The following is a 15,431-nucleotide window of genomic DNA, read 5'->3' as shown; positions in this document are numbered from 1 at the left end:
AGCTCAGGTCATGATCTCGCAGTTTGTGAGTTCGAGCCCTGCATGGGGCTCTGTGCTGACAGCTCGGAGCCTGGAGCCTGCTTCAGATTCTGTGACTCCTTCTCTCTCTGCCACTCCCCCAATTATGCTCTGTCTCTCTCTATCAAAAATAAATGTAAAAAAAATTTTTTTAAATGTTACTGCATTTAGATTGGTGAATTTTATTACAAATTCTTTCCAGATTCTTCTTCAGATCAGCACAAAATATGTATAATTAGACCCTGGGTTTTTATTGTGAAATATTTTTTCTAAGTTTATTTGAGAAAAGAATTCATCCTAACTCTACTTTACTGAGCTAATTTGCTACGTCTTACTATGTATCTCATTGCATAAAATTCTATCTGACACTAAAGGACAATAATAGTACTTACCAACAGACTTTACAAAAGCTGAAGAAACAATGTAGAGAAAAAAATATTTTCCATTAACTCTGCTGTCCCTTGAATGTTATGTCAAATAGTGAGTGTGAAAATGTATGGTTTGTTGTGTTCTAGTCCCTAATTTAATGTGTAGGGTAGGCTGTGAATTTGTCCTGATACTTTTATGCCAAGCAAACTTAGCGTAGAAATGGTTACAAATGGTAAGCAAACCTTAGGACATAGTAGGAGTGCAGAGCACTGGATGGACTTAACATAAGAAAAGTAAGAGTTATGATGAGATAAGTAATCCCAGTGGACCTCAGTAATCAGTTGTAAATGCCTTTCAACTAACAAAATCAAAATGTCTTCTTGGAATCAGCGAAGGATACAGCAGAAACACTAATTGGATACAGAGGAGCTCTTCAAGTTCTGAACAATGTTACTTGGCTTCCTTGAATAGTTTCCATATTTTTCAATGAGATAATTTGTTTTCTTTTTTGTTTCAAGGAAAATAACTTTTTGCTTTAAGCATAATGATTTTCTTATACATCTTTGACTTTAATCCACTTTGGTTCTTAAACAAGAAAAAAAAAACCTCATTATCTTTAAGACAAATCCTATTAAGTTAGTGATTATTTTTCTTCACTGAATAAGTTTTGCTAAAAGGTACAACAGTGAATATATAGGTTTAAACATTCAGCATAAAATAGGATTTCTAAGTCATCCGAAAACCAAGAGAGGAACAACAACAAGAAAACAGAAAATATTATTTTGTATTTTGGTAAAACTGGGAAACTTGGAATAGCCCAATCCCCTCTCCCCCACAGGTAAATATGTGGTCAAAAGCAACAGGGATCAAGTAGAAAAAGGTGTAGGAACAAGCTAACATATTAGAGAGCATGAACTAAGCGTCAAGCATCTCAGAAAGGGGAAGCAAAAATGAACTTCTCCAAGGTCAGGGTCACTCCTGGAGAAACAAACTCGGAATTCTCTCTCTTTTTTGTTTTTTGTTTCTTTGGTGTTTTGTTTTGTTTTGTTTTGTTTTAAGGGAGAACAGTGTTATACTCTGTGGTAGCAGGAGAGTACTGAATTTAGGTTAGGTCTGAAAAACAGAGGAAGTAAGGCTAAATAAGGAATTAATAGATAAGTCATCTTGCAGAAACAGTTAACCAGTTTGCCATAGTGATTGCAGAAGAAAAGGGAAACTTGCCATTTAAAAACAAAAATAAGGGGCACCAAGGTGGCTCAGTCAGTTGAGTGTTGGAATTCGGCTCAGATCATAGTCTCACAGTTCATGGGCTCGCACCCCACGCTGGGCTCTGGGCTGACAGCTCAGAGCCTGAAACCTGCTTTGGATTCTGTGTCTCCCTCTCTCTCTGCCCCTCCCCTGCTTGTGCTCCGTCTCTCTCTCTCTCTATCTATCTCAAAATTAAATAAACATTAAAAAAAGAAAGGAGGACATTTTGTTCTAGGTACAAATGACACAGAATGATCAATAAAAACGAATCCTAGCAAAAGTGCCTAAATTGAAAGGTGTTTCGTGTAGAAAGGCAAAAATACTATGTCTTATGAAAAAAGGAAACTTCTGATTGGCCTCAGTTTACCCAGCATCATCCAGAGATCACAGGATAGTGAGGAAACATCTACAAATTCTTTTAAAAACCCAAATTGTTAAGAAAAGCTGCCCTATTTTCCAAGTACAAAGTTATCAGGCACACAGTTTGTACTTGTACACTGTTGCCGAGTTATTCTATAAGAATGTACTAGAGGCCAAACTCCAGACAATCCAGGAATAACTAAAAATCGGGTGAAAGAACTCTGTGTGCGGTGACCAGATAAAATACAAGATGCCTAATATTCCTAATATTTCAGACAACATTCTTATCCTTAAAAATTTATTCTATTTTTATTTGCAATTCAAATCTAAGTGGGTATCCTCTCTTTTTATTTGCCAAAGGTGACAACTCTAACTGCAAAGATAGGTGAATCTTTAACTGCACTAGCATGATAGAAAGAAATGTGGGGTCTACGCTCTCAGAAAAGAATGTGAATGTTTTATCTATTGGCATTTCAGAAATGGCATAACAAAACATGAGAGAGAGAATAGGGAAGCAAGGCGAAAGGAAAGTTGGTTCACAGATTCCCTTGAATAACTAAATGTCTTCCTAGACACTATCAACAAATCATTTGGTAAGAATATGGAGTTGTTTCCCTTATTTTACACTTCATAACATTTAAGGTAAAAGCCACACAGCTAGTAAAGGGAGGAGCTGAATTTAAACTTGGTTGACTGACACCAAATTTGTCCTTTTTACATTAGGCATCAATGCCTTTCAAACCATCAAAGCCTTTCTTCCTTTATCTGTAAAATGAGGGAGTTAAATTAGAAAATAATAGCTGATATTTTGCTGTTTACAACAGGGCATACATGTTATATAGGTTTTTTTTCATGCATTGATGTCTAATCCTCACATCAATTCTATGAGGTAAATATCATTATGCCTAATTTAGAGGAAAATAAATTGAGGCTCTCAGAGTGAAATAACTTCCACAACTTGACTAAATGGTCAAGTCAAAATCTGAACCTTGGGAGTCTGGTTGGCTATAGACTTAGCCACATTTCAGAACTAATCTGCCTCCAAGGTCTAGTTCTAGAGTTCTGTAAGACACATACCTTAGTATTCACGACATGATGTTTTAAATAATTTATCACAGAACATTGTATGGTCCTCAGTGAATTACATGTGGATAACAGGATACTATTCAGATGAGTTTTCCCCCAGGGTAAATGAAGAGGAAAATGCCAGGGTTCAATCACACAGAACAATTTCCCCAATTGTGAGTGAAACAAAAGAATTGTTTCAGTACTGTAGGCAGCACATGTTCCAAATAAGCTTTTTTAACCAACGCAGATGGTGTAGGTTTGATCCAGGGCTGTTACATAAACACGGTAGTTTATAAATGAAATTGTTCAACCTCAATGACAAATAGCTGTACATCTGCCTAATAATTATTTCTGTACCATTTTTAGAACAGAGTACTGTAATTATTTTCCATGATTATAAAGAATTTGGGAATGAATCACACAGATGCTTTGCTATTTACAGTTAAAAAATTATTTTCCTCCTCTTTCCTTACTATCCAATAGTATTTCTTTATTATGTTGAGTCTAAAAATTGAACTACGAAAGGTAAATGTAAGCCAACATATTAAAGACAGTAATCACCCAAATTGCTACTGCTGGGGAAATAATTCTACCATATGTACTCTGTTCCATTGATTGTGAAATTGCTGCTCTCATTACATGGTATGCTTGACCCTTAGTGGAGTAACCACCATTTTCTTCTTTTAGAGTTGCAATAATTTCATTGCCTGCCTTTTAGCCTTGGAATCGGTATCTTATCTAATGATACAATGCTCCATCTTATTCCTGTCCATCTCCTTCATCGCTGCTTCACTCTCTTTAGCTGGACTCCTCAAAGAAGTTTAGGTTATTTACTATGTGGCCATCAATCTGGTAGGTGCCATAGGAAACAGAAGGATTTATATTGCAGGTAAGTGTCACTCTGGTTTGGATGGAGAATGAGAAATACAAAAAGAGAGGAGAAAGTGAATACTTGCATAAGGAACTCTTATACAATGCTTTTATATAACTTAGGAGAAGTATTATAGGAATTTCTCATGGGTTCAAATTGACAAGATATTTTGTTCACGAGATGCAAAGCAGGCAAAATTTTTCATTCTACAAGTATATAAAGAATGCTTCTCATATAACTAATGTGTGGTTAAGTCCTTAGGGTAAAGTGGTCCCAGCCCATGCTGGGATCACAGAGGAAAAAGAGGCCTGAAGCCATTCATTAATTAAACTATGTAAGTAATTCAAACAAAAATTAAAAAGTATGCAAAACTCTCTATATAAATATATTTTAAGCCATAAATAAAGAACTTATAGAGGTAATAGAATTACATTTATTAAATAACAGTCATGTGTTTAATGTCTGGAAAATTTAAATAGAAGAATTAATAGGACTATGGAATTCTGCAAACATAAATTTGATCCTGCTCCATCACTCAAATATGTGACAGGGAGCCCCAGTGAAGAGATCTGACAGTGATAAATATCAGCACTGAAGGAAAAAAAGAAAAAGAAAAAGAAAAAGAAAAAGAAAAAGGTAGGATACACACTTTTAAAAGACTCTGTGTCTGGGGGTGCCTGGGTGGCTCAGGCAGTTAAACATCGATTTCAGCTCATGTCACGATCTCATGGTTTGCGAGTTCGAGCCCCGTGCCAGGCTCTGTGCTGACAGCTAGGAGCCTGTAGCCTGCTTTAGATTCCTTGTTTCCCTCTCTGCTCCTGCTCTGCTCATGCTCTCTCTCTCTATCTCTCTCTCACTCTCTCTCTCTCTCTCTCTCTCAAAAACTAATAAACACTAACATTTTAAAAATTAAAAAATTAAAAGACTCTGTGTCTGATGATCTAGTCAATATTCTCAGAGTATACCCGTATAAAATAAAGTTGGCTCCTATTTTGAATATTTTTTCCATAATAATATGACATTTTGCAAATATTAAAAGTCCAAACGGTTATTAGAACATTACCCCTAAGCTTCCCTCTGAATTCCTATGAATTATCTTAACTGAATAACAAAATGAAACCTTGAATATTCTATGGGGTCAATAACCAATTCTATATGTTAATTAACCTATACCTCTTACAAGATCATCTTAATTTGGTAATTTGAATAAACTGGTGAAAAATTTCACAAATATTTGTAATCTTATTGGCATTCTGGCCATAAAGTTCAAGAAATGTTTGTTAACAAAGTGAACTATAGTCAAAAATTTTTATGAAAGTTATTCATGTCATAAAATATTTTATCTATTGCTTCTATTTGAACTGAAGGAGGAACAAGGCATTATAATAATGTAATATCTAGTTCATTTGACCTATCCAAAATTGATTTGGTGTATGAGCCACTAGCAAATTCATTTATTACCTTAGAACAGCAATGTTATAAATGCTATTTATTCATGAATGACAACAGTCCTCCTACTTTACATAAGCAATTTAACACAGTTCATTTGTTCAGGTGTACATGGTGAGAAACAATTTATATACATTATTCTTCTCTCTCTAGCCACTATATCCCATATTGTATTCATTTCCCAAGAGCAGTTGCTTAGAACAAAAATAAAAAAAAAGCATCTGAAGGAGATTCTCCTTTATTTTCCCTACACACATGACTTTCCATGCAAAAAAGTTTTCTAACATAGTTTTTGCCCTGCGTTTGGAAAGAACAAAGAAATTTGACATTCTCTATGTGGCATAGAAACTGGCACAGTTTTTTCAGTTATAGGTGTCCATTTTGACAAAGCTGGGTTTTTTTAACAATAGTACTAGAAGTACTGATGAGAATAGTAGTAAAAGTATTTGTACTTGACATCTCTTAAATAGGTCATAAATTCTTCTTGGTAAGATAAGAAGAGTTACATTTTTCACAAACACATACAGTTATGTGGGAAGAGTTAAGAGAAACAGGCAAATAAACTTCCTAGAGATGAACAAATGGAACGATTCCTTCTTTGCTATAATCTTACCCATGCGCCACACATAACTGTCTGGGCCAAGTATGATTCAATAATTAGAGAAGTTCTACCACAATCCTTGGTGTTCCCAAGTTTTACCATGATTCCTCATCTGAAATCTTTGAGGGGAAAGGGACTGGGAACTTCATTTCCATCAAATTTTAGTCTATCTTTCTCATTTAGGGAAACAATGAATGATCTTTCATATTAAATATCTGAAGGGGCTCTTTTAAGAGACAGAATTATCTCCCAACATAACAAGCAAACCAAGATTTTGATACACATCCCAAATTAATTGTAACTCTAATGAGCCCTTTCCATCATTTATATAGGAGTGCATAACAGAAAACAGTTGGGAGCCACTGAATGGATAAAGTTTGCTGGAGGCTTCTCCAAGCAGGTTTCCATTTCATCTGCAGTTAAACACTATCTTTCCCTCATTCTTTCTCCCTTCCTCTTCCTTCTCTACTTCTCTCTTCTTGCATAGTCAATAGAATGTGAGACTAAGTCATCAGACTAAGTCATCATTTTTTCCTATTTACCTATTTTTATGATAATAAGGCATTTTGCTTTTGTACTTTTTCCAGGTTTCAGGAAAACTTTCCCTGGCTACTGAGACTATCTCACTTCTACCTTTTAGAATAAAGTTTACTTATCAAATATATTTTTGGAATTTATAAAATACTTATCGTTTTCATTTAAAACTTGTTTGAGTCTTTTTCTCTTTGACATCTTTCTCCCTACTAACAACTGGGGGCAGACAGTGTGGAAACAGTGATCTGAAAAATGCCTGGGGCACAGAGTGGGGAGATTGATGTTTATTCTAGGAGTGCTTCCCTGAGAGGCAGTGTTCTGGGAGATGCTTCTCCTGGACCATGTCTCCCGACCAGAAAGTTCTGCAGGACTTCAGTTCTAATGGAGTTGGGGTCAGGTCTCATTTCACAAGCAGATCAGAACACACCTAGTTAACACTCACCACATTCAGGCTAGAAACCAAACACTGCTCAAAGCAGGCAAGGAGAGCCTCTGCAGATGACTGCCCTGAAGAATAGAGCAGCAGAGCACACACAGCACACGCAGCAGACAGTCTCCAGGCCCTGGACACTACATGACCTCTTCTTCATAAGGTCATTACTTTAGGTGCAGGAGACACAACTGGCTTTTCTAACACACAGAAGACAAGATACTTAGAAAAAATGCCAAGATGGAGGAATTTATCTCAAATGAAAGAATAACATTAGGCTACAGCAAGATCTAAGTGAAACAGATATAAGTAATATGCTTGATGGAACATTTAAAGCAACAAGCATAAGGATACTCACTGGGATTGAGAAAAGAATAGATGATATCAGTGAGACCCTTACCATAGCAATAAGAGTTTAAAAAAATCAATGAGAGATTAAGAATGCAATAAGTGAGATTGGAAACAGGCTTGATGCGATGAACAGCCGACTGGAAGAAGCAAAGGAACAAATTAATGACCTACAAGACAAAATAATGGAAAATAATGAAGCTGAACAAAAGAAAGAAAGAATTATTCAACATGAGAATAGACTTAGGGAACTGAGTGATTCCATCAAACACAATAACATTTGTATTATAGGAATCCCAGAAGAAGAAGATTATAAAAGAAGGGAGAAAATTTATTTCAAAAATAACAGTAGAAAACTTTCCTAATCTGGAGAAGGAAAGAGATATTCAGATCGAAGGGGCAGAGAGACCTCATCAAAACTAACAAAAGCAGGCCAAAAACAAGACATATTGCAATTAACTTTGCAAAATATAGTGATAAAGAAAAAATCTTAAAAGCAGCAAGACAAAAGACGTCCTTAACTGACGAGGAAAAACCCATAAGGCTACCTGGAGGTTTCTCCCTACTGGAATTTAAACTTTGGGAGAGCAACGTACATAGGAATTTCTTACTACTGAATGGCAAAACCTAGTACATCTATATTTATGAAATGATGGCAATTATGAAGCTACTAGAAGAGGAATACAAAATCTCTTAACCACAGAACATAAACATTTCCATATGAAGAACAGACAAAGTGCTATTGAAATAAAGTGCTCAGCTGTTAGACTAGTTTACATAACCACACAACATTTATCATTACTGGTTGATTTCCAGTGGTGCCTATGGAGGTATTATTGTTGAACTTGGTGTCCCATAACTTTCCATTTGGAAACAATAACTATAAGCTAACTATAATCTCTGTATCAGTTTTACGCCAGCTAAGTTCAATAGATTTTCTATATTCTCAAATGAGTAAAAGTCAGACACAAAAGACCCTAACTCTTTTAGGCAGTTTCTTCAAATTTATTGTTTCTTAAAATAGCCATAATAATGGACTAGAAAAATATATGCCATTATCCTGATGGCAAATGAAACAATGAATAAGCAGATGCTTTCCAGAATTGGTTCAACTACACACAAAATGTGCTGTGACATTAGATTTCACCTGTGGAGCTTCTGCATACATTTAAAAAAATCATTGCAACATTAAACACCTAGTATATTTTTACTCTACTCCAGATTTTTTTATAAAAAATTTTGGTTTACAGCCAATTATTGTTAAACATTGCAAGTAAGTACTTCTAAAAGCAGCATTTTAAAGTAGCTCTTTAGCCCATAATTTTTCATAACTTATTTCTCATTTTAATTTTGTGAGTACTGACATAATCCTCAGAAGCTGGAAGAAACCTATAAACTAGGATGATTTCTTGAGGACAAAACTTTAGAAGCTTTTGCTTTTTAAATTTTCACTAAAGTCATGGGTTACTCAAATCAAAGAAAAAATAAAAATGGCAGCCAAATTAAGAGTGAGAAGGGTAACTGTGCTTATGTGTGCATGCATATATGCATAAAAAAAACTTAGTAGAACCTTCTGGCTGGTAACAGTATGACATCTGCAAAACCATTTTAAAGAGTTCATGGGGTATTGTTCAAATGTTTGTGGTACCAAAGAGACTAAAGGTCAAATCAATGCTAGTATATTAGTCATGAGTGCTCAAACCAGTAACAGAAGGATTAAGATCTGAAAACCTGAAACATTTATAGAAATAGTCATGCCCAAAATCTGCATGACAAGCTTTCTTTAAAGATAAAGTCATAATCTTAGAAACCACAGAGATCTAGGTTTGCCTCTTGGCTCTAACCTTTAAGTTACAGGAAAGCGTGGACATTAATAGCTCTGAAATGGTTTACTAATATTCAGTGAAATAGTATGTAGAAAGGGTGTAGCAGAGTTACTGCAAAAGTTATACATGTTAATTCATTATAACCCTCTGACTGTGGATTCCATTAAGACCATCTGTAAGGAAAGGAAACGAGAAGGAATACTGAGGTGACGATCAGAAATAACAGCAAATAACACATTGCACTTACATTGCACCTGGAACTCTTGCTCTACACATTTAATACAAAATCTACTCACTTAATCCTAGTGACACTCTGAAGCAATACAGATACAGGCACAGAGTGGTTAAGTAACTTACCCGAGGTTATATAATAAGAGGGAGGCCGGGCCAGGACTTGAACAAAAGCTGCTAACCCCAGAACCCATGCTATTCTGCTCCCCCAATATCTAAACCTGGTTCCAACACTAATTTATGGGTCTTAATTAAAACCAGTTAATAGTGTTATATAAGTGGAATAGACATACACATTCTTTAAAAAGTCTACATTAAACTTTGTGTATGAATTTCCAACAAACCCGGAAGCATTTGGAAGGCATAATTTGATATCCATGTGGCATAAAACACTTTCAATCCAATGCTGTGGTCCCCAGGGTCACCTCAAAGAGATTGGTTGTTATCACTTACTGCTGCTGAAACTCAGGTACAAAAACATGTCCATGTGGATGACACAGGAGCAGAACCATTGAATTTCATGAGCACTGCTTCTCATGGCTAATGCTACAAAGAGCCATTAGGGAAACAATCAAAATTTGTTTATTTATTTAAAACTTTTCAGAGCAATGTTAGATTTACTAATATTAATGATACTAATCATCATATTCACTTTGCTAAATATTTTACATATGTGATTGCATTTGCATCTTATAATAATCATATGGAGGAATCTATTTTTATACCAGTTTTAAACACAAAACAACTGGGGAAGAAAATCTGGATTTTTAACTCACCCAGCTAGTAAACAGTGGAACCTGAATTTGAATCCAAATCTTTGCCTGGAAAGTCTATTTGAGACTGCTCCCATGGTGATGAGGATAAAAACCTTTTAGATAATTAAAATGAAAGATTAAAAAATCAGAACTAACTGTTGTACTGTTCTCATCTGCTGTTGTCATCTTTTTCCTTCTGATTGGTGTCTACAATTGTGCAAGAGAAGTGGATTTATCAGAAGTAGAAATGCTAATGTCAAGGAATGGAGTAAAACAGACTATAATTGCCCTGTTAGTGGCATTTCAGAGAAAGTAACAACTGAAACTTAGTATACTTATTCTTTATATCCTGTAGTGATTTATTTAAAGTCAAGTTTTATAACTGTAAGAACTTTCATTAAAGATCTAGTTTACTGCTATTGCAGGGAAATTTTTTTTCTTTTCAAATGGGATTCTTAAAAACTTTTGAATACTAAATCCATATTTAAGGAATATTGACTAACAAAAATACCACGCAGAGATCACATTTAAGGCTTTCAATATTAGTAATTAAGTAACCCATCATTAAGTATAAAGCAGAAAACTCCAATAACCAGCTTTTAATATGATGGCTGTTCATAGCACATGGGCAGAGAATGTTCCACAAGTGGGTTAGGACACTCACGTCAACCAGAAGACTTGCTTATCAGTTCAGGAACAACAGTCTCTAAAGAGGCACACTGATTCTTTGCTGGAGGCATGAGGTATTAGGGAATTACTTCCACGCAAGCATGTGCCACATTGAGAGAACAAGTCATTTAAAATCTAGTGGAATAAAACCTAGGAACTATCATACATCACAACCCTGCTGAACTGAAAGTCATCTTGTTTAGTCACATGACAACAAAATTCATCTAGTAGTGTCACACTCTGAGAAATTTGCCTTTCGATATTTCAGTATATGTGGTAGCACTTATGAATGATCATGACATCATTTAAAAAAAATTTATACTGCAGGTGCAATTACTTTTCCAACATTACACTAATCTTGGCCCTTAATCTTGTTGGGAGCTAAATTGTGAATTTTTAGCATAATAAAGTGAAAATAACATGGGCTATGGAGTCCAACTTATCTGGGTCTTAACTTCAACCTGATTTCTTGCTAGTGGGTGATCTCAGTCATATCACTTAACCATTTTAATGACCAGTTTCCTCATCTTTAAAAATAGTGATAATTACTATCATGAAAGCTCCTGTAAGTGCTGAAATCATGTACATAGATAATTTAATAAAGACCCTGACATAATACAAGCCACTATTCAATATTAGCTGGTGTTGGTATTGGTTGCTGTTATGAATAATATTATTTTTATTAATATGATTCCTTCATTGAAAGGTTAAAACCAGTGATCACAAAAATGTGACACTAGTTTTTCTTGGATAGAATCCTTTAATTCTACCAGTAATACCCAAGGTATTAATTTCATGAAAAGCCATCAAACACTTAAAGTTTAGATGTCCACAAAGTTCTCAGGCTGCAAGATAATTTCATCTAGATAGAAAGTTTCTTTCAAATTCACTTTAAATTAGAACTATGTCTTTTTATAAGAAGAAAAATAAATGTTAAGTAATTAATCAAATAAGGTATCCTCAGTTCATTGCTCAGAGCCACTCACATTCAGCCAAAAATGTTGGATTATTGAGTTATGAACAGAAAGATAGTCCACCTTGCCTATTGAAAAGTAGTACCATTATGGATGGCGATTTGGCAATATGTATTAAAAGACTTAAATATTTTTACATGTTTTCCATATATCAATTAAGCAATGTCAAATTTAAAGAAATGATCTTTAAAAGTCTATAGAGAGGATCATTCTAGAATTTTATAAAATAGTCTGTGATAGAGGAATGGTCAGGTAAATTATAACAGTTATTCAACTTATTGTAACAAATGAAAAATTAATGAAAATCAACTGAAAAATTGCAGGGTAAATAACTGCATAAAACTATTATTATAATTTCTAAAATTAAAAAAAATGCCTAGAACTAATTAATAAGGGAATGCATCAAAACTGTGGTGTTATGAATTTGAGTATTTTTTATCCTTTTAATTATTCATTTTCTGTAATGTGTTGCCATTACTTAATAAATAAAGCAAGTAATTCATAAGCATTCATGTCAACCCTACCTTCAGACAAGGCATTGGATTTCAGAGGAAACTGGAACACACATTGAATATAACTTTATTGGTACTCACTCTACCTATTTCTCACAAAAGAAGGTCTTCATTATTCAAGGGTGGTGTGTGTGTGTGTGTGTGTGTGTGTGTGTGTGTGTGTGTGTGTGTGTGTGTGTGTGTTTAATGTATGTGTACTCACCAGGTTTGGAGTAAGCACTGTATCTCAAATTTTCAGTGTCATAGTAACATCACTTGGTGTGGTTGAGAGTTGGGGTACAGTGTGCAGAGGAAGGAGCGACCAACTACTACCCCACAATGACTCACCAATAATAAAAAATAAAGGAAGCATTGATTCTTCTCTGGTTACATAACTGCAGAAGTGTCACATTGGTTGAGTAAAAAAAAAAAAAAAAAAAGGAATTTAAAGCAAAAAGTCTTTCTTGGTTGACAAAAATATTTTAGTAACAACAAACATGATTCTCTAGGGAAAAAAAAGCTTAGAAGAGATTTTAAAAATATCAATAGACTGTGATTTGTGTGTAAGTATATCATTTTTCAAATTTCACTGTTTTCTCAAGTTTTCTAAGCATATAATACTCAAATGGTATAAAACTTCAAGTACTCTGATACTACTTTGATTCATTCTTAATACTTCAATCAGTTTTTAGTTTCCATTGTTTGACACAATTTTCAGGGTGAGAAAAGCATAAGGGGCTACAGCTGAAAGTATGCTCACACATTTTCTTCTGAAAATTCTCTCTGCAAATGCTTCCATGGCCTTTCAATAAGAGTGTCACACAGAAAAAAACCTTTGCCTTCAGTGAAATCTCCATACAACGATCTTGATGATTTTTCTTTGTTTAATCCTAATTCATAACCTAAGAATTTTTTTTTTTTTACAAGTTGAACTTAACATTCTTTACGGTCTTAAAGATGATTCTCAAATCCACGTTTAGTATTCAACTGATTTTGGCCTTAGAAAGTCTTCATTAAAACCTTTTCCTTATATATATTTATTGGACATAATGAAGAATAATTGCATAAATCTTTAATAATTAATACTGTTTTCCATCAAGAGTAAACACAATTTATTATTCATCTTTTTACCTCTCATTTGTAAATCTACGAATATAGCAACCCAGCAAACATATGGTACTGAATTTTTTTGTGGATATTATTCCACTAAAGATTAATACAACCTAACTGTGTCAACAGATTGATGTTGAGCATATGTTTACTCAACAGAAAATTTCCTAAGTCAATCAATAATATTTTACTGAAAATTCATTATTAAAATACTCTATTATTAAGGAAAAATCAATTTACCTTTTAGAGCTTTCAATAATATTTAATTATTTTGTCTGCTACATACAAAGTCAGAAAAATATTATGTAAAAATTTCGTGGTATTTCAGTATACAACTAGAAAAAACAGAGGTTAAAAATGAATTGTAAAATCTTGATCAAAAGAATATTTATTATATTTTAAAATTATTTGAAAATAATTTATCTTGCTTCTGGACTAAAAATAATCTAATCTGAATTCTTCTAGCTCTGAAAGGATTAAGCACCCAGCATATTATTTAGACTGAGAAGTTTTTCTGAAAGGCAAATTATACTATTAAGGAGTATTGCATTTAAATTTCATATCAACAGGTTCGCTATAATTCAACGGATACATCATCCATAGATGAAAAGTGACATGGAAACGGAATTCCTTATTCAAGAAGAAAACATACGAATAAGCCCAAACTGAGGAATAATTTGTAACATGAAGATTTTTGAAGGTTTATAAGATTTGGTAAGAGAGGAAAAGAAACAATACCTTTAGGTTATTTGTGTTTTGAGAATCATTGAACATTCTTAAATTTTGTCAATCTGTCTATGACAATGGTAGTATATTTTACCAAATTCCTAAAAACAACGGGGGGAAATCACTTTGGTGATCACGGTACAGAATAGTTAAGAAGATTTATCATCCTCCAGTCCAATATTTGAAAAAGAGAACTCCCAAGAGAAAGGACAATACCTGGAAATAAGGAGAAATTAAGGAATATTCTTGGAGCTTTAATGAAGAAAAGTAAAGAAGGCTATGATACAATGCTATCGTTGGATAGAATCAGAGACCCATTTTGAGTTCTCATCTCATCATGGCAGTTTAAGGGTGGAGGGGGGTGCTATTCCAACATGACTGTGAATACAGACGGGTTTGTGGTGGGTAATAAGACCACTGTCTGTGCCAGTCCTGAGAAGTATAGTTATCAGATTGGTTACAGCATAGTCAGTGAGGTCTTTCCTTTGAACAGATCATTTCTTCACGAATTGATTGAATCAGAGGGAGAGAGTAGGCTCCTGCCCTCCTATAGGCTTGTAGCTAACATTCCAGTTGGAGTTGGTGCTTCTCTTTCCCTTTGAGGTGGATAAAGGAAAGAACTGCAAAGTGGAATCACATGTGTGTGTGGATGGGGGGGGTCTTTTCAGGACAGAGGATGACTTAAATCTTTTATGTGTTGAAAAGTGCCACATGTTTTCAAAAGGGGCTTTTCCTGTTCTGAATATAACCATTCTGGGCAATTGCACATAATTGTAATGAATAGAAATAGAAAACCCACAGATGGAAGAGATTCTAGTGCTGGCTGGCTAGCATGGGAGCAAGAGCCTCCCCCTGAGTGTGAAATGATGCTAAGTATATTAGTTTCCTCGGGCTGCCATAACAAAGTGCCACACTTCCGGCAGCTTAATATAACAGAAATATATTCTCTCACAGTCCTGAAAGCTAAAAGTCCAAGAACCACAGTATTAGCAAGGCCATGCTTCCTCTGAGAGTCTGGGTAGAATTCTTCTTTGTTGGGGTGCCTAGGTGGCTCAGTTCGGCTAAGCGTCCTACTTCGGCTCAGGTCGTGATCTCACAGTTCTTGAGTTCAAGCCCCACATTGGGCTGTCAGAGCAGAGTCTGTTTCAGATCCTCTGTCTCCCTCTCTCTGCGCCTCCCCAACTTGTTCTTACTCTCTCTCTCCCTCACTCTCTCTCTCTCAAAATTAAACATTTAAAAAAATCATTTTAAATATTAAAAAAAATGAGTCTTCCTTGTCTCTTCCTAGCTTTTGGTGGTGTCCATCAGTGCTCAGTACTCCTTGGCTTGCAGCAGCAACATTACTCTAGTCTC

This window comes from Panthera leo, chromosome C2 (assembly GCF_018350215.1).
Source record: "Panthera leo isolate Ple1 chromosome C2, P.leo_Ple1_pat1.1, whole genome shotgun sequence".
In the NCBI taxonomy this organism is placed as follows: domain Eukaryota; kingdom Metazoa; phylum Chordata; class Mammalia; order Carnivora; family Felidae; genus Panthera; species Panthera leo.
The sequence above is the reverse complement of the archived record's forward strand: the minus strand, read 5'-3'. Positions refer to the sequence as shown.